Source organism: Meriones unguiculatus, chromosome 9, assembly GCF_030254825.1.
Source record: "Meriones unguiculatus strain TT.TT164.6M chromosome 9, Bangor_MerUng_6.1, whole genome shotgun sequence".
Taxonomy (NCBI): Eukaryota; Metazoa; Chordata; class Mammalia; order Rodentia; family Muridae; genus Meriones; species Meriones unguiculatus.
The window spans coordinates 32,315,464-32,335,018 of NC_083357.1; the positions used below are offsets into that span (position 1 = coordinate 32,315,464).

General features: G+C 43.5%; 1 protein-coding gene across 15 annotated transcripts in view; it reads left to right on the forward strand.

Moving 5' to 3' along the window:
• Thrb (thyroid hormone receptor beta) overlaps positions 1-19,555 on the forward strand; it is a 352,652-nt gene that overhangs the window by 181,529 nt on the left and 151,568 nt on the right. Inside the window, exon 1 of one of the 15 annotated variants that reach the window (XM_021654937.2) lies at positions 17,773-17,905. The exons of the other annotated variants lie outside the window; for them this stretch is intronic. The gene's annotated coding sequence lies outside the window, so the exon portion shown is untranslated. Of the gene's footprint in view, positions 1-17,772; positions 17,906-19,555 lie in introns of those variants that run through there. 15 annotated transcript variants of the gene reach the window in all.

Below are 19,555 nucleotides of genomic sequence, written 5' to 3' on the forward strand. Positions count from 1 at the left end.
TAGCATTTTGCAAGCTACTGGGGGACCTAGACGATTACAACAGAAGATAATTACAATTTGAGATTTTACAAGGTGCCATGAGAACACATGGGTGGGGCACCCAGCTCTGAGCTAGGAGGTCAAGGACAGCTTCCCAAGGGAAGTGCTGTTTCAGCTGAATCCTGAAATAGTGGGAAGTGGGGCAGAAGGCAGGGACAAGAAGTCAAAGGTTTCTGCTAGGGGAAAGAGCCCATGTGAAAGGATAGTAGAGCTGTTCCTCCGCATTCATAGGCATTAGTTCCAGGACACACACACACACACACACACACACACACACACACACCATGCCATAATATGTGGATGCCCAAGCTTCTTACATATATACACATACGTGTGCATGTAATCTGCAGTCATCCTCTAGATGTAACAAGTGTGTAATTGTTAATAGCATGTAAATAGCTGTTAAATGTGTTTTTAGGTAATGGTGACAGGAGGGGAAACTGCACGTGCTCAGTGAGGATGCAATTCCTCTTCATGCACAGACAGATGGAAAGTATATCTCCAGATGCATGTTCTGTAGGTATGAAGGGAATCATCAGATTACAGGGAAATATGCATTTTCATGAAACCCAGAAAAATTCAGCTTGGCTGCCACATTATATGAAAAATGGAACAAAGGAAGGGAAAAAGAGAATGTGAATAGGAAGCAGTGACCTGTGAGTTCAAATCTTCCAGGCTGCCATAAGATCTTTCGACCTATAGTAGTAAATACAGAGTGGGACTGAGGGATCTGATGTGTGTTTCAGAGACTAAAGGCAAAGAGGTTCCTGGGCCATCAAAGGCTATTTGTCATCCAGTGGCATCATGGTGAGATGAACCAATATAGAAGCAGAAAAGCCAGGCATTCTTTTGTAGAAGAGTAGCTTTGAAGGGAGAATCTGCAACTCTTGGAGACAAACTGCATAGTGCAGGTCCGAGGAAGAAGGGAGCAACAACAATGACTTCCGTTTGTACCACGGACAGCCTTGCCCAAGGACCATTTGCTCAGGTCAGAACCCAGGTGTAAACGGAGACAAGGGGACACAGTGAAGTCATACTTAGCAAGGAAACACTTTCTCTTTCCTCTGAAAGCTGGCTTCTTTGTGCCATGGTCCCTGGAAAGTCTTTTGAGTCTAAACCTGTCTTGGGTGCTAGTTGAAATACCAAGCAGGATCTTCTGCCATTAAAAGATGGTATTAAAGAGAACCTTTGAGTGTATAAAGGAAGAGCAGTGCATTGCCAGCTCAATCATTCTGCCCATCCATCTCCAGAACACTGTCCACTCTGGATGTGGTGATGCCAGCCCCTGGGGGGATGAATAAAGGTGTTCCCATCCCAACTGGCTTCACACCCCTCCTCTGCCATCCACAGGCCCTCATTTACATCTGGGATGAGTACATGTCTGGGCTGTGTGGTGTTTTATAAGCATAATGGATATGTGAATGTGGGAGAGACAGAGACACAGAGAAAGATAACTGCTGGAGACACCACCCAATTAACTTAATGTCTGTGACATCATCCCACTTTAGTGGAAGGCTTCCGTCCACATGAGTAGCCCTTGCTTACTATTTAAGCTCTCGTTATGCATTGTGGCTCTGTGAGAGAGTTCCTGGAGACACTTCTCAACATCGGAACCATTGACACTGGTGGGTGACTCCGCATTGGGGCCTCAGCCTACTAAGATGCCACCATGCTGGCAATCAAAGGTGCCTCCCAGCATAGTCCTGTGTCCAAGAGGGAACAGAATGGCCCAGGCCGAGAGTCACTGCACGTGAGCAGTGGTTCTCAGACTTTAGAATCTGACCAGGTGCACCAGCAGGTCTAGAATGCTTCTTAGTATAAGTGCAAGGGTGCCTGAGGGACCTACCGAGGGGGAAACTCAAGAAGAGCCTCAGTGGTTCACTGAGCCCTCCACTGAGTCCAGGCTCACTCGTTTCACTAAAACAGATGCGTGCTCACTAATGGATGCATGTTGTGAGAGACAGTTACACAAACAAAGATTTTGAGTAAAGAATTCTTCCTTTTTCCTTTCTCTTAAAAATAAAGGAAATAAACCATTTGTCTCATTCCTTTCTTGGAACCCAAGGCCTTGTGTGTGTTAAATTAAGTGTTCTACCTCTGAGCTACACCCTCAACCCTTGCTTTGTTGTGAAGCTTTTGGAGTGTTCGGGTAGGTGTGTATATGTGTGTGAGCATGTGGGTGTGTATGTGAGTGTGCGTATTTGGATTGTGAAAGCCAGAGGACACCACAGCTTCATTCCTCACACACTGTCCACTTTTCCTTTCCTTGGAAGACTGAGGCTAACAAAGTAGGCTAAGCTGACCAGCCAGCAAGCCTCTCTGCCTCCCAGAACTACGATTTATAGCACTTGCTCCCACATGTGGGGCTAGAACTCAGGTCCTCATCCTTGCAAGGCAACTGCTTAACTAGCTATGCTCGTTCTCCAGCCTGCCCTTGGTTCTGTGAGGCCGAGTCTCACCATGTAGCTCATGCTGCCCTGGAACTTGCTGCATAACCCAGGCTATCCTTGAACTCAGGATCCTCCTGCCTCTGTCTACCAACTACTAGGATTATAGGCATGTGGTCATGTTATCTTATTTTTGAAGCTCAAAGATTATTAATTGTTTCTGTTATAGAAAATTTTAGGAATGCATAACCAATTTTTTTAATTCCTTGAGAAGATTGCTGTGTTGAAGAAAATATTTTTACCTTCATTTGCAAAAATAAACAGTAACAGCATACTTGGGAATAAATAAACATGTTCAGAAACATTTTAAGTAACATAAAAATGTATTTCCCAGCCATTGGTGTGTTATAAACCCCCTGCTGAGGTTATCAGGCCATCTCCCTGCCCCTCACCCCACAACCCTTCCCTAACCCTGCAGTTCCCTCATTTCTGCCTCATCTTTGTTCCTTCCAGCTCCTCTGTCTTCACTTGTCCCCATTCTATCCTAAGTATTGATTAGAGGGACAGAGTATTCAGGTTTATTTAAGCAGTGGCTTTGTAATAAATCCTAAAATTATAAAAGGTAAGCTCAAAACTCTGTTCTTCATATCTCCATATCTGTGCACTGCTGAGAAATTCAGTAATGTTAGTATCTCCCAGACACTGACATTTTCTGCAGATTTCTGAACACTAAATAGATTCCAAAAGTCATTTTGTCAGAAAAGAAATGGATGCTACTCTTAAATATTTTTATTTGGAAGAATAGTATTCCAGAATAAAGAAGAAAAATTAGTATGATTTCATTTATAACTGTGTTCATTGCTAAACATATTCAAAAGTTATACTGTCAAGTGCACACTACTGAGTAAGACTACCTTTATGTTTTTGTTGTGTTGGTTTTTTTTGTTTTGTTTTTTTTTTTTTGAGTACAGAGTATGGAAGAGGTGAAAAAAACAAGCCAGTGTTTCTAATTTGAGACTATCTTTGTGGGTCATGAGATGGATTTACTGATTTCCAAACAGCTTTTGTGATCCTTCTTTTTTTTTTAATTTATTTATTTATTTTTTGTGAACAAACTTACAAAAGGGAAGAGGGCTTCATTTCATTTCATTCTACCACACTTGTTGTTGCTGCTGTTTTTGAGACAGGTTCCCGGAGACAAGTTTCTTCTGATGGTTTTGCTTCCACCTCATGAGTGGTGCCAGGCCTCCGGCAGCACTGGGGAGCCGAAGGCTCACTGTGTGAGCACCTAGGGAGCCACATCCCAGCCTTCCCTCATGCTTCTTGACAGTTTTGTGTATGAGCACATGTATTAATACAAAAGAGTTGTCATTATGAATTTTTAAAGGTTGAAGAAGCTGAGAGGGTAAGGTGGAAGTCAGGAGTTATGACAGAGATGGCAGGCATGGCCAGGTCTCTGCAGTGAGGTCAGACCTCATCAGAGAGTTGGGAGGAGCTTCCCACATGGAGGAAGAAAGCAAGCGCCTCTGTCTGGGCCTTAATACCGGGAATGTGGAAAAAAAGGAAGGAAAGAAAAGGAAGAGGAAAAGAAGGGGAAAGAAAAATTAAGAGGGGGAGGGGAGCACTCCTCCATCCTTAGGAAGGAAGATTCTAGAACTTGGGATTGACAGAACAAAAGGAAGGGTTGAATCTCTACATAGATCCAAAGGGTTTCACCTCAAAGACCTGGACAATCTCTACTCAAATAACTACATAAACTTATTCAGTAAAAATGCATCAAATATATGTTGAGTTGTTGAGGCATGTAAAGCAGTGGGCCGGCCATGAACAATACTCTTATAATGTGTTTTGGTCAAAGTGACATAGATACAAAAGGTGACAATTAGAACTTGTAAGTAGTCAGTCAGCGTTCTTCTCTGCAAAGACCCTGTACCAGGGGCTTCAGATTGCTGTCTCAGTAAGAGTTCCATTCACCCCAAACATGTTTGTCTGCTAGGCTACCTGCTTAGGTCTGGACCACCATAGCAGGGGATGTTCTTGTGTCCACCCGTGACTTCACATCCCAGAGCTCTGAACAAAACTTTGCTGAGATTCAGAGCCCTGTGACACCCAAGTCCTTCAGCTGAGGCATCAAGTTCTATCAAAGAGCCTCATACTTCAAAGCCACGTGGTGGGTGTTGTGTCTGTGTTACGACCAAACCTTTTACATTTATCCGCTATTTGTTTAGTTAGTCAGTTGGTTAGTTAATTAGTTAGTTGGTTAGCTAATTAGTGCACACACGTGTGCATGAGAGTGTGCGCGTGAGTGTGTGTGCCTACACACGTTTGGTGACATCAAATTGAGTCGTCTCACTGGCCTGTCATTACCGTTTTAATTCCTCTACCACCCGACAGTCTCATGACATCCAGCTTCCTTGAATATTTTGCATATTTCTGCCTAGTACCCTGCCCAACCTCTCTAACCCCTATGGCTATATGTTCAAGATCCTACCTCCAGGTTATCACAGTTCACAGTTGGGCTTGGGGGAGGGGGACATCCGGGCCACAAGGGGCTATCTCAGTGCTTGCCAGTATATATGCACTCACAGTCCTGGGGATGTGGGCTATTGGTGACTCATCTGAAGGCTCTGGAGAATTAGGTCAAAGCAGCAATCGGCAGTCCTGTTCAGGACTCAGTGAATATCTCATATTCTCTCAAGTGATAGTTTTGGAAATTTCTAGAATGCTTGCAAAGTATTTTTCTAAAGAAATAATCTAGAATTTAGAAATAAATTTTGACACAGAAATGCTATTACTTGTATTTGGAAATAAACAAAGTGTCTTTTGATAGGAGAGTACTACCTGTATCATGTGTGTGGGCTCCTGGAGGTCATTTAAACTGTTGCTTGTAAAGATATTATAACATAGAGAAATGGCAAAATTATATTAAAATGTGAAGTTTGTGATACAATTTTCATGTTACAGCATCAGTCAGCATACACTTGCTTAGTTTAATCACAAATTATTGTCAAATAATTAGGCAGCATTAGTATATTATTTTATTTTGAAAGTATTTATAAAACAAAACAGAAGTCTTATTAGAAACCACATTCTTTAATTTGAAGAAAAGAATGATCTGTAACCCCGGTTCATTTCATTTCTGATATGTGACTTTCCAAAGAACTGCTTAGCAGTTAGGAACATCTCTGGGTTTTTGTAGAGATCCTAGGTTTAGTTCCTAGCACCAACCTGGAGAATCACAACCATTTATAACTCAGTGCCCCTTTCTGGTCTCCATGGGCATCACACATGCATTTGGTCCCCATAAATGAATGCAGCAAAAACCTCATCCACATGTTTTTTAATGAGATGTGGATGCTCCAGTGGCACAGTTAGCATGCAGTACTTATTTTTTTTAATGAACCATAGATGACATGGAAATTAATCAGCTCATACAAAGTTCTATCAGTTGTTAAGAAAATAAAGAGAAATGAGTAGCATGAAAAGATACATCAGTCCTGTGTACAGACTTCATCAACACCCTATAGCAACAGGGTTTAAGGCTTTTGATAATGGTCTGTAAGATTGCGTGCCAGCTCAGTGGTGTTGAGCAGTGGCCTAGAAAAAGAGTAGTTAAACTTGACATATTTCTGCATCCACTTGTCAAGCTGTGCTGTGCCTTACAAAGAAAGACCAGGAGCCAGGGCGAAGGCTTGGTTGACAGAGTGCTCGCTCAGCAAGTGAGGGAGCTGAGAGTTCAGCTAGCCTGCACCCACTAAAACCTGGGTGTGACGGAATGCATGTGTCCCATGGGTGGGCCGACAGGGGAATCAGCAGAGCTTCTGGCTAGCTAGTCTCGCCAAATAGTGAGCTCCATGTTCAAGTGGGAGTCGCTGCCTTAAAAATGCAAAGTTGGGGACGATAGAGGATACCTGACATCCATCTCGGGTTTCCACATGTGCAGGAGGCCTGCTAGCCTGCGCACCTCAGAAATATGGTTATATAACCACTTCTTCCTACACGCCATGCTCCTGGCAGGCAAGGTACTTATGTGCCACGTGCTGGGACAGACCTAACTGTGTGGCGAGGGACTGAAAAATGCACAGACAGACAGACAGGTGGGATCAGGTGGTGGTCTAGCCTCTCAGTTGGAGAGAGAGACCACAGCAGCTCAGAATCTCAGCATATTTATTTTATAAAACTGAACTAAGACATTCATTTCATAAGCTGGACAAAGAGGCAGGGGTTATAGCACACACATGGATCAAAGATACAGGCTTAGTCACTCCTGATAGAAGGGGAACTGTTCAGGCCATAAAAATTCTGAGGTGGGAAGAGATAGCTGTGGTGGACACTTTAAGCACACTGTCAGCTCTTGCATGAGGTCCCTGAAGGAAGACTGCCACACCAAGCCTCAGGCTATGAGGCCCTTGGGTATGGATGCTCCTGTATCAACAGCACTCATTCACTCACTTAGGCCTTTCTCTCTTCCCCACACTCCTGTCTTCCTTGGAGCTGTTTATAAATTATGTCTGAGGAAGCGAATATTGATGACATCCCACTCATCCTGAACTGCACACCACGTCACAGTGAGGATCAGAGCCCTGTGCAGAAAAGGCCTTTACAAGACAGACTCGAGCCTCCTACCTGTGGGTCGCCAGAGACAGAGAAAGCTGAGTTGTCCAGAGAAGGCCTGTCATGTGCCAGGAAGTTTAGATTCTTCACACTGTTATCTATTATGGTTGTGTGCCTCCTGAAAACCTGAATTACAGGTAACTAATATTCCTTCTGGGCTATTCATATTCAAATAGTTTCTTTTATATACCTTGTAAAATGATTTGTTTATCTCTAGATCTAAGTAATAAAAGCAAACTTAAAGGGTTCCAGCTTCACAACATTTCTGTACTAACAAGGAGGAGGCCTGCGTAGTGTCTCTGGAAAGGACACTTTTGAAGTCCACTGTGGAAGCAAATAGACTCCAGCTTCTTGGGTGTGCACTAAGGTTCAGAAGAGTCTTCTGAAAGACTTGGGGGAAGGTACCAACGCAGAGTTAGGCTAAAGCAAACACGACTTTGAATCCTGCATGCATATAGGACATCTTCCTGGGCTCTTTTGGTCCTGTCTTTTCTCATTGTTTTAAAACTGATGACACCAGTAGGGGAACTGGGTGACGGGTGAAAGCACTTCTGTCATATGCAGTCCACACCTCTCTGTATCTCATTATTAAAATATATGGAAACACTCCCAAATCACTGTGAGTGGTCTGCTCTTATGATGAAACTGTGCTTCTCCCTTGGTACTTACAGTGTGGCATGCAAATTGCCAAGTCTAAATTAGTTTAGAATCGGCAACTGCCTATTACTTGACTAATGTATGGACATACACTAATAAACACCTGCGCACACTGTTCCAGCTAGCCGCATCCCACATTCCCAACCTCCGCTGCCACCAGAACTGTCAAGAGCAGGGCACTGGTGATGCTCCCCCACCCCACCCAGCACAGCCATACACAGCCCAGAGGCTCCAGTGATGACTGCCTCCACAGAAACGAGATGCCACATCACTGATATTAGAGATAAGTGCCAAAGTATGTCTACACATGAAAGAGGGGAAAGGATATGAGACAGTTCAAGGTCGCCTGCCTGGAAGGCAAATTATGCTGTTGAGAAAGAAAAATAAAGACAAGCAAGCGACAGTGGGAAATATGATTTTGCAAATGAGTGTCTGTAGGCTCTCCACAGACAGGTTTCCACACGGGAGCCTGCATGCGCAACTCCTAACAGCCTTAGACTCCTGGTGCTTGGCCTCAGACTTTGTGATCCAATGAGCCTCTAGTAGGACAAATATTTTTTGGCCCAGACAATGCTGCCCCTGCTGGCCCTGGGAACACACTGTGAGAGCCACTGGTCTATGTAATTTATAATGAAGTAAAGCTCATATTTCCAATCTACAACATTTGCAATAGCATTGGAATGGTCGCTTTGAAGGCTAGAAGGAACCTAGCCTTTAGGTTGAAAAATTACTCCACCATTGTATTACACACACACACACACACACACACACACACACTCACACACACACTCACACACACACATACATTGCTTAGATGTAATCATCTTTGTAACCATCTCTTTTGACTAAAATCTTTATTTCTTAAGTCCATTGGTTCCCGCCTAACTAAGAAACATTCTCTTTTATCTAAATATTTGCATCCACTGTAATGGGGTTAAATATGCTTTTGTATAATTAGTTTCATTGCGGGGGGGAGGATGGCCTCTTTCCTTTTATTAATATTTTCACCTCTTTTTTTAATCCCACAAAAAGAAGCTGGCAGGTGACATCTTCATTCACACACAAGCAACAGAGACAAAACAGGAAGTGGGCCAGACTGCAAACCCTCACACCCCACCTGCCATGGCATACTGCTGTAGCAGATTCCACCTTCTAAAAGTTTTCATAACTCTCCAAACAGAGCCAGCCACTGGGGACCAAGGGTTAAAAGACCTGAGTCTGTAGGGCACATTGCTCATTCAAACTGCAACAAATAATGCACCACACTCAGAAACCAAGAGACCTGCCAACTAATGTGTTTCTTCCATAAATTTAGGGGTTTATAAAAGGTTATAACAGACCATGTAGAAAAGGCATTTGTAGAGTTTTATTTCTTCTTTTTCAACATGTGTGTATGCACGCATGTACATGTATGTGTGTGTAACTATTCTACATATGAGGAAAATGCAATATTTGTGTTTCTGAGCTTGGCATACTTTGCAAACATGATCTCCATTTTCCTGCAAATGACATAATTTCATTCTTCTTTATGGATTACTAAAACCTGGTTGGGAACACATACCTCATTCATCTTTACACCATGTTGATTGATGGCCATCTAAGCATTTTTGATGTCTGCACTGCAACAGCATGGAAGTTCAGGCTATCTCTGTCATATACTGGCTTAGAATCCTTCAGACATATATCCAGGAATGGTATATCAGCAACCACTTTTAATTTTGAAAAGTCAATTACTACCTGTTTCCTGCTTTCATTTAACATTGCCATAAACAACCAAAAACCAACAGACGTCACAATTCTAAATGCTGCAACTCTCTAGTCTTTGCAGGAAATTTACTCATAAAAGCATCATCTCCTGTCTCAACAGTGTTTTATAGCAGGTACTCAACTAGGCAAATGCTGGCAAACATGTACATAACCCATGGCCAGCAGCAACAAGGGCTCTGGCAGGGTTTGCTTACAGGTCAGTGACTAAATATGAACAATCTAGGCAGCTCTGCCACCATGATAGGGCGTGCTCGTATGTCAGAGAATGGCTGCTTGTGGACCAATGCTGTCTACTAGAACAATGGGGAAATTACAGCATCGCATTTTCTCCTCCCCCAGCAAGCTAGCCTAGGCATGCTGTCATGGTACAGCCTGAGGAGCAAGGCTCAGAGCCAACCCCAGTGCCAGTGGCACTGTTCAGATGTTGGCTTGCCTCATGTCTGCCAACAACCAAGGCATTCCTGTGGCCGAGCCAGCACCCAGAGCAGAGGTCTATGGCAGAGGGCATGCACATAGGGAAAGTGTAAATATTGCTGGTCACTACGCCTTCCACAGGCAGGAGCCCTACTCCTGCCAGGCACTTCTCACTGCCTCAGGTCCCAATGAATTTAGTGGGGTAAGAAATAATTGGCATAACTGGTGCAACCAAAACCAATGTTTCTTTGTTGTTGATATGATGGTATACCTATGAAAGCCAAGGGGCTTTAGAAAAGCTGTCATCGTCAGTAAGGATATGTAACACGGTGGCTGGATTAAAACATAAGTAAACAAATGTAGAAAATCAGTCTTATTGACTATAATCAACTGCTTAAAATTACTTATTAAACAGCGACTACCCAGATAGTCCTGAGCAAAGGAAACAGAATCTGTTTCCTCATGGAGCTCACACTTGAGCTGAGGAACTAGAAAACAAACTACAAATGAGATGACAAGAGCTGCAGAGAAAAATCTGTTTTTCCAAATAAGATCATAGATTCTGAGGATTAAGCCATGAACATGACTTTTGTAAATACTGTGATATTAATCCTATTAAATCGGTAAACATTTTAAAGGACCGATAATCAGCCCTGGGCAGTATAGTCCGTGGATAGTCATCGGGGAATTGCTGGGGAAGGTAATTCTGGTCCAGATGTATCATAGGATGTGAGAAAAGTACACAACTTTACTATAAAGTACTGGTAGATCCTGCCAGAATTTGCCTCTGAGGGTTTAGGTAGAAGGTCCCTGCAGTCACAGCTCCTGTGATAGTGTACTCATTTGTCCTTCATTCTTAGCATAGCCGAGCATGTTCACCTGTCACCGGCTTCTCTGGTAGCCATTGCTCAACCTCAGGTGAGCAGAAAACACAAGCTGGTCTCTCAACTTCCTCACGTGGTGGCTGTGTGCTAAGTTCCAGGAGTCCTGAAAGGTTCTGCGTCCATGCCTGGGGCACAGTGGGATTGTGGCTTGTCGTTTGGCTGGACACGGCTAGAGATGTAATCAGTTGTTTTTCACAGAGCCATTGCTGAGTAGTGAGAAACAGCAGGGCCATGTAGGCCAGGAGCTCAGAGGTAGCGTGGGTAGGTCAACGTTAACCAGAGTGGAACAGTGCCCTGCTCCCATTTCCCCATGTTCCCAGGATGTGTCCAGCACTGGGAATGTACCAAAAGGGTCCACAGCTTCCTTTTCTAGAGAAACCCTGTGCATTGAATGGTGTCAACTCTGGTGAGTTTGTTTACGAAACAAAGGGTGTACTTGCTCAGAAACTCAAGGCTCCCTGGGATTTCTGTTAAGAGCTCAGATGAACTCATAAGTCTCCAGATGCCCCAGTATCCACCAGTGCTAAGAAGAAACTCTGTTTCTTTGATCTAAGTCATGAGGGGTGAGTGTTCCACCTGGTACTCTAGGCAAGCCAAATGAGAGCAGAGGGTGAGTTCTAATGGGATATCTGCACCAACACACACAAGCCCACAGTTAATTTCTTGGAAAGCATCTGCAGCTCAAGTAATTGAGCCCACTTGTCAGGATCTGTCTCTCTGTCTCTCTCTTCTGTCCATCTTTATCTCCTCTGTCTCTCCCTCTTCCCCTCCCCTCCCTCTCTCTCTCTCTCTCTCTCTCTCTCTCTCTCTCTCTCTCTCTCTCTCTCGTGTGTGTGTGTGTGTGTGTGTGTGTGTGTACGGGAGTATGTGTGCATTTATAAACATATAAATACAACCTGCTCAACCTGTAAAATGTTAATTGTATGTATGTGTGTGCATATATATATGTTTTTTGATACAATATAATTGCACCTAGAGCTCAGGGATGATTGAAAAAGAAGGATGAAGCATTGTAAGAGCCAGAGGAGCAGGAGTTTGCTGTGAGGGTGTATTATCTCCTAGAAATTTTGGAAACTCTGCCCATAAACTCTCATCTTTTTAAAGATCCCTTGGGTCCACTGCACAGCTCTTGCTTTCTTCTATCAGTTCATCCACAGTGAGCACAAATCACCCTCCTCCTCTGAAAGAAAGGGAGAGGGGGCTAGAGAGCCTGAAGTATTTCTGGAATAGATTTTTAAAGACACAACAAATTTAGCTATTTCCATAGCACACTTTAGAGGCATTTTGATGCTGACTTGTAGAGCTGTGCGGCAGATTAAATTCTCAGCTGGGTGTAAATGTGAGAGGCGAGCGCTCGCTGCAGGCAGACCACGGATGGCCGTGCTGACTCCAGCTTTCCCCCTGTTAGGGCAGATGATGAAGACACTGTCTGAACTGTGGTTGCATGACTTGGGCTCGATGTCATACAGGCCTTGAAACATACCCATTGACTACCAGCATATGACTTTGGTGACACGGCTTCCTCCTGACCTCATTTTCTTCTCATTGTTTACAATAACCATAAATAAGAGAGGCACAAAGTGCCATAGGCCATTTATTCTCAAATATTATTGGCTTCTTAATTATTTCTCAGTAATTACTTGTATTAAACCAGGTCAGTTTTACGGCATCTGCATGATATTGGATCAAATAAAAACTTTAAAAGCTGGTTTTGTGGTTGCTGGGGGTGAAGGTAATTTCTGGGGGTGGGGTGGGGTAGGGTGGGGGTCAGAAAACTTCAGATTTTTTAACTAGGTGCTATTCACATAGCTGTTGTACAAACTGAGCGTGTATTTACAAGGGTGAAAGACTCTAATACAAAGAATAACCCAAAATAACAAAAAGGATTTGTATTACTTTAAAGGGAAAGTGGATGATATTCCAGTCTTTCCTGAGACAGTGTCACCATGTAGCCCAGGCTGGCCTGGAACTCATTATGTAGCCATGGCTAGCCTGGAGCTTGGCCCACTCTTGCCTTAGCCTCTTTGGTGACAGAACTGGGCTGCAAGGGTAGGTCTGGCTTCTGCAGACTTTTAATAAAACGTTTCCTGTTCATCTTTTCATAGTTCTTTTGCACACCACCAGCCACAGAGATTTGACAATTTAGGACAGATATATTCAGTAAAGAGCAATTATCAAGCTGACCTTGAGGCTTCCTTAAAATTAAGAGTCATGTAGCCAGGTGGTGGTGGCACTTGGGAGGCAGAGGCAGGGAAGGTCAGCCTGGTCTACAGAGCAAGTTCCAGGACAGCCAGGGCTACACAGAGAAACCCTGTCTTGAAACACCCCCCCAAAAAGTAAGAGTAATGTGTGTATACCTCTTACCTCCAACATGTGACTCAGCAAGTCTGAGGTGCAGCTCAGAAGTTTGTGTGTGTGTGTGTGTGTGTGTGTAACTTTACACTTCAGAATTCGAAAGCCCAGTTTCCTAAACTTGCTGCATGTTGGTGTTTTTAGAAGGTTGCAGGACTAGAGAGAAGGCCTAGAGGATAACAGCCAGTATTGGTCAAGCATGAAGACCTGAAGTCAGGTGACATCCTGGGCATAACTGTGTGTGCCTGTAGCCCAGGCACTGTAGGGGAGTGGAAAGAGAAGGGCTGCCAGGGCATGAGGAGGTGGCACAAAGTAGACTGTAACTGAGAGGGACACACTTCTTGCATGTGCATGTGCACACACGCAAACACAAGTACAATTCACCCATGTACATACAAGTACATACACCCATGTGATATACCACACGCACATAAAAGTAGTAAAAAAATTAAAAATTAAAAATCAAATGAACATTTAAGCTTAGGGAGACTCCAGAACTTCTGCTCAGTTGTTCTGGATGTTACTAATTATTCAGATCTTACCAGGCTCCCAGGCATGCCAAGGAGCGCTGTCACTGTGGGCACTGGCTGGGTGGAGGGAAGAAGCCTGCTGTTCTCAAAAGCAGATAAGCCCAGCGAAGAAGCTGGGCCTTATTCATCTTCTTTGGCCTATAAATGTGTAAATGGCAGGGGTGGGGACCACTTGAAAGTGGATTGATTTAATGGAGAGTTGTAATCTAAAAGATAATTTTTTTAAATCACAACAATCCCATAATCCCTTCCTACAGCTCCTCTACATTAGTAGCTCTTTGGCTCTTGCCCCACTGCTTTCATGTAAGATGAGGACATGCAGAGAAGCAGAGTCTCTGTGGAAACTCGGTGTCTCCCAGGTTGATATTAGGTTCTCAGAAGTTAGGTCACTAGGGGATGAAGAATGTCTTGTTCTGGTGGAAAACTCAGTGCTGCACATAACTGGTGCTTATATCTTTGCATCCTTTCTAATCTATGGCTCTACCTTACACTGAATGCCTTCAAAAACACCCATGAAGTTCCTTATAGTTCCCCAGTACTGTGTTCAAGAGGCAACATTTAATAGGGCTGGAAGGGACTCTTGACATTACCAAGGAAGCAGAAGCTGGTCCTTGAATGAAGCCTCAGAAGCAAGGATTTTAGCGGTCTTTCCACCTGAGAAATCCCGCAGTTAAAGGGCTCTTTGCAGGAAGATGGTAAAGCAACATTCTCTTGTGGCTTTAAAACAAAAACCTAGAGTATACAAAGAGCCCCATGAGGCTGACATTCCTGAAGGAGCCACTTTTCCATGGGAGAAAAACCCTCCCATGCCACCAGGCTGCATTAGTGAACTCCTGATCATCACTGATGGGGAATCTTTCTTCTGGAAACTTTCCAGGCTCAACAGAAGGGGCATGTGGACCCGTCCTCTCCTTGCCTTCACACTGATCACGAGGCATGTGTATACCTTCTGGCCATGCGCCTTCATTATATTTGGGCTATTTCCAGCCTCATTTTTTAAGAGTATGTACTGCTATTACATGGGACCTGTGTTCAGTTATCAGCTCCTGTATTGGGTAGCTCACAACAGTCTGTAACTCTGGTTCCAGGGGACCTAATGCCATCTTCTTGCCACTGAGAACACCTGCATTCCTGTGGACAGATACATATACACAAAGAGACAGAAAGACAGATGTGTGTACACACATATACACACTAAAATAAAATCTTGCAGCCAGTCTCTGAACTGGGTCCTGTGCTGAGAGATTGCCAGGAAGTTGAGTAGGGTAGACGAATTGTCTCCCAACACCCAGCAATTGCAGAAGATGGCGTTTAGAAGTTGCCCATGCTGTGATACTGCCTCACAGTTTCTTAGCAAAAGCTCTGGACATTTAGCTTCTGACTGAAGTCCACATTATCCTGAACTAGGAAGCCACAGCAATGCTGTCATTTGACCCTGTTAATGGTGGGTCTCATTTTTCCAAATAACTCCATCCTCTCCATCTGGGCTCTAATGGAAGATCAAAGAACTGCTCAAGATCTGGCCCTTTCCTTTGCTCAAGAAGTGGGTTAATGCTGATGGTTAAGTCTAAGTTCTTGACTTGACTAGCGTAGCAGTGGATGCCTATCTGACCTTTAATTTTGAGTGAAATCAAAAGGCAGTGGAGAGATACTACACGGGTAAGTGCAGGAAACTGAAAACTAAGTGAAAAGCCTGGCTAAGAGGAGCAAGTGACATTTAAATTAAAAAACTGGAACCCTTGCCTGTGCAGCCACTAGACAAATAAAGCAAAGCAACTGACTATTACTGGTTTTAGTAGCCACGATTCAATTGCTCAATAGCAGTTAATGGCTCCCATGTAAGACAGGTGGAATAGGAACATTGACAACCCCTGACCCTGGCCAGTTAGACATCTCTAACACCTCATCCCCAGCCTCTTGCACCTGAGGAATCTGACATCTTCAAAATATAGTTGCTAGTCTAAGGATGCTAGGTTGGCCCAGTCCTGGAACTCAAGCCTCAGGAAAGCAGGCTTACCTCAGAACCCCAGGAGACTCTAAGGCCCATGGATGTCCCCTTTTCTTGGTAAGCCAAGAAAAGTGGGGAAGGCTAAAAAGTCACAGTTGAAGTGCTGAGTGCTGCTGTGCTTATGGAGCTTGCTAAAATAAACATTTAAGTTTAGAAAAATCTAGGAAATGTTTAGTGTCGCAACAAATTTTGTTGTATACTTGAGATGCTGAGCTGGAGAGATAGCTCAGTAGTTTGAGCACTGGCTGCTTTTCCAGAGACTTCGGGTTTGATCCCTAGCATCCACATGGTAGCTCACAACTATTTGTTGCTCTAGTTCCATGGGATCTGATACCCCCTTCTACCTTCCATGGGCACTGTGCATGCATGGTGCACCAAACACCCACACATGTAAAATAAATAAAGTAACATTAATTTAAAAGCACTTGACTTTTAAAAAATTTTTCTCAGCTATGGCTCATCAAAAGCACTGTCTAACCACTCAGCAGCATCAAGAACATCGTATGCCAAATGTTTCTTTGTGTGTGCCTACTTGTTTTTAAGGTTATTGTTTACTGTGAAGATCCCTTGAAAGGGCACTCTGCCTCTCTCCACATTCTCATGAGGGTTTCATGCAGCTAATCTGAGTCGGGAAAGCATGGCCATGTCCTGCCTGAATGACACAGCTGCCCTGCCATTATACACAGCTTTATATTCCCAAAAATAAGATGCACCTTTCTGTCCTCTGAATGTTGATGATCATAGCTCGAAATGTCACTCATCACCCATTGATAGGAAAACATTTAGGAGTTTCAAAGAAGTACATACTAACATATGTTCATTTCTCTTTCTCACACTTAGATCTTGAGCTAGCTTCAGTGGCACAGTATTGTTTTCTTGTGTAACCTCCTATATAGGATATTAGCTGATGCTTTGCATTTAAATTGGATTTTCAGAAACCAGAGTGGTAAGTTTTCAAACAAAGGACAGTATTTAAAATATGATTGAAGAATTAGAGATGGTGTCTCACTTACAGGGACACTGTTTGTTTATTTGTGTTTGTTAGTTTAGTTTTATATGTGATATTTCAAAGATCTAACAAATTTTGCAGAATTTATAGGTAATTTGTCTTCTTTCATCTGAGTGAGAAATCTCTGTGCTGTGTCTCTTAACTTGGATGACTGCACTAGATGACAGTGTGTTACTAGAAAGCAGATTGTAACTAGTGTTGAGGGAAAATCTCTCAACCCCTGCAATCCAATCAGTGGGACTTATGGTATTTGACTGAAAACTAGAACTTCAGATCGAAAATGACTTAAAGATGTCTCTCTCAAAGTCAGAACTCTGGGGACAGTGGGCTTTGGGATTTGTTCTCCATGCTATTACTCTGTATTGCACATGGTGCCTTTTGTCCCAGGCTGTTTCCTGAGTCATAAGTCCTCCTATCTCCAGGCATATATACCCACACTAGGTAGCCTGGAAAAGAAAAATTGATGCTGGTGCCTCACATTCCAAGAGAGACTTGAAGAGCACCTTCTGAGACCCAGAACAATTAATACAAATTAACATACACATGGAACAGGACTCAGGGAGTTGCTAGAATCTGGGAAGGTGGGCGGTGGAGGGGGGAGGGGCGGGGGAAGTGGAGGTGGGGAGGATGGCCTCTCTACCCTCCCCTTTTCAGCTCAATGTCACCAGGCCTGTGAAGAGTGCATGTGGACAGTCACAGCTGGTCTGATTAAGACTGTTTTTTTTCCTGGAGACAGTAATCTGTAACAGGAGTTTATCTCTGCAGGAAGAACTGCTCTGTCCTGAAAAACCTCCTCACAGCAGCCAGCCTCTTCACCTCATTGGCCAAAGTGGATCACACGTTCGCACCTTAGTGTTTGTTTCAGTCACCAGTGATGTGTCCCTGATGCCCTCCCCACCCCAAGAGGGAAGAGGTGACACTTAAGTTAATGACTGCCCGTGGTTCTGAGGTCTGGACTGGGTCCAGCTGGCTGATCTTCTGTTTCACATGGTGTCTTTGGGGCTTACAACATTCAAGTCTCCCTGAGATCCTACAGGCATGTCTTTTTTTATTCTCAGACTCTCTCACCATGTGGCTGGTTTGGGCTTCCTCACAACATGGCTGCCTCAGAAAGACCTGTGTGTCTATGTTCATGGTGGGCAGCTTCCAGAATACCATAGAAGTGGAAGCTGTGGGCTGCCCCACGTTGGCTGAGAGGCCACCCAGCAACAATTTGTCACTCTCCTAGTCAAAATAAGTTTCAGGTAAGCTCAATTCCTTGCTGAGAGGCACAGCAAAATCACAGTACCAAAGGCAAGCAGGATTATTTCAGCCAATTATGGACACAGTCTGAACCTCTAGGCAAATGCTAGACCTTCTGAGGCTCCTAGCGCCATTCAGAGAGATGGTGGGAAAGTATCTGAGTAGGACTGAGTGCTGGGCAGTGATCTTGAACTAACCTTTGTGAGGTATCTGCTTTGCAGCATTATAACCTGAATATTCATAAAGCCTCCAGGTGGCCTTTGGGAATTTAACCAATATTGTAGAGCTCAGAAAGTAACAAACACCCTACACCTGAATTCTATTTGAGAGATATTTGAGAGATATGTCCTTATTCTTCTATAAAGCTACTTTATAGAAGTATAAGCTACTTTATAGAAAAATAGATTATCATACATCTAGAATGAAAATATGCATGGGAGAAATAAACACTAAATTCAGTAGTATAACATTGTAAGAGCTGACCAATCAATGCCCTTTGTTGTATTGCTACATATACTTTTGTGCATATTTTACAGTGTATAAACCCTAAGTAAAAATAATGAGTATCATAATGAACTTTCTGTGTCAAAACTGCATTTTTATTATATATTCTTTAGTAATTTCATCCATGAATAAAATGGATCATAGCCATCTCCTAGTTACCTCCTCCAACTCCTCTGAAACCCACTCACCCCTACAACATCCTCCCAATTCATGCCTTCCTTTGCTTTCTTTGATAAGACTCCCATAATAGACTTTCTGAATGAGAAGTGGTTTATCTTAGCAAGAATAGTCTGCAGTTGCTTTTCAGTTCTCCCTCCATGATAGGAGGTTCTCTGCAGAATGACTGTGTGGTGCTGAGAGACCCCATTCTCCGATGAGGGTTCAATGGCTCAATTACCAACCCGTCTCAGCGGTCTCAGATCTGCTCAGGTGCTGGGTGTCTGTGAATATTGATACTCTCAGAGGACCACAAACTAATGACGAAGGGAAGTTTCACAAGTAGCCTACCTAATTTTGGTTGTAATCAACTAACATTTCATACTTGATTTGTGGACAGAGCAGTGAGCAGTAGCAGGTGCAAGAAATTATGGGAAAGACAACAACAAACAAAAACTTCACAGCTGAGAAATTACATCAAATGGTATTTTTAGCGACATGGCTAAATTTGCTAAATTTTAAATTTAAATTTTTAAAAAATTTCACCAAAGATCTGTTTTGGCACTGAAATGCCCCACTGCAGTTCATGAGACCTCAGTGTTTCACACAGGTCAAGCACCCTTCGAGCAGCAGGAGGGCTGAAAGCAGAGCTGGAGTCCCCTGTAACCAGAGTCCACATTTCCAGCATTCTGTCGAAGTGCTGATAGTGCATTGTATAAAAACCAAATTAACCATTAATGACATACCATCAAATCTCGGGATGCTTACCATCTCATTAACCATCACAGCCCCTTTATGAGAGAAGGCTGAGATATTTCTGATGTGAAGCTGAGGCACATGAATAGAGAATGCGCAGCTAGTAAGTGGTGGAGCTGGATTTGATTCTGGGCATCTGAGACTTGAAAACAAGGTCAAGGAGAGCCCCCATGCTGGTGTGGCAGCAGACTCCCGAAGAGTTTGGGCTGCCTCCTTCTGCTCCAGACAACAGCTGT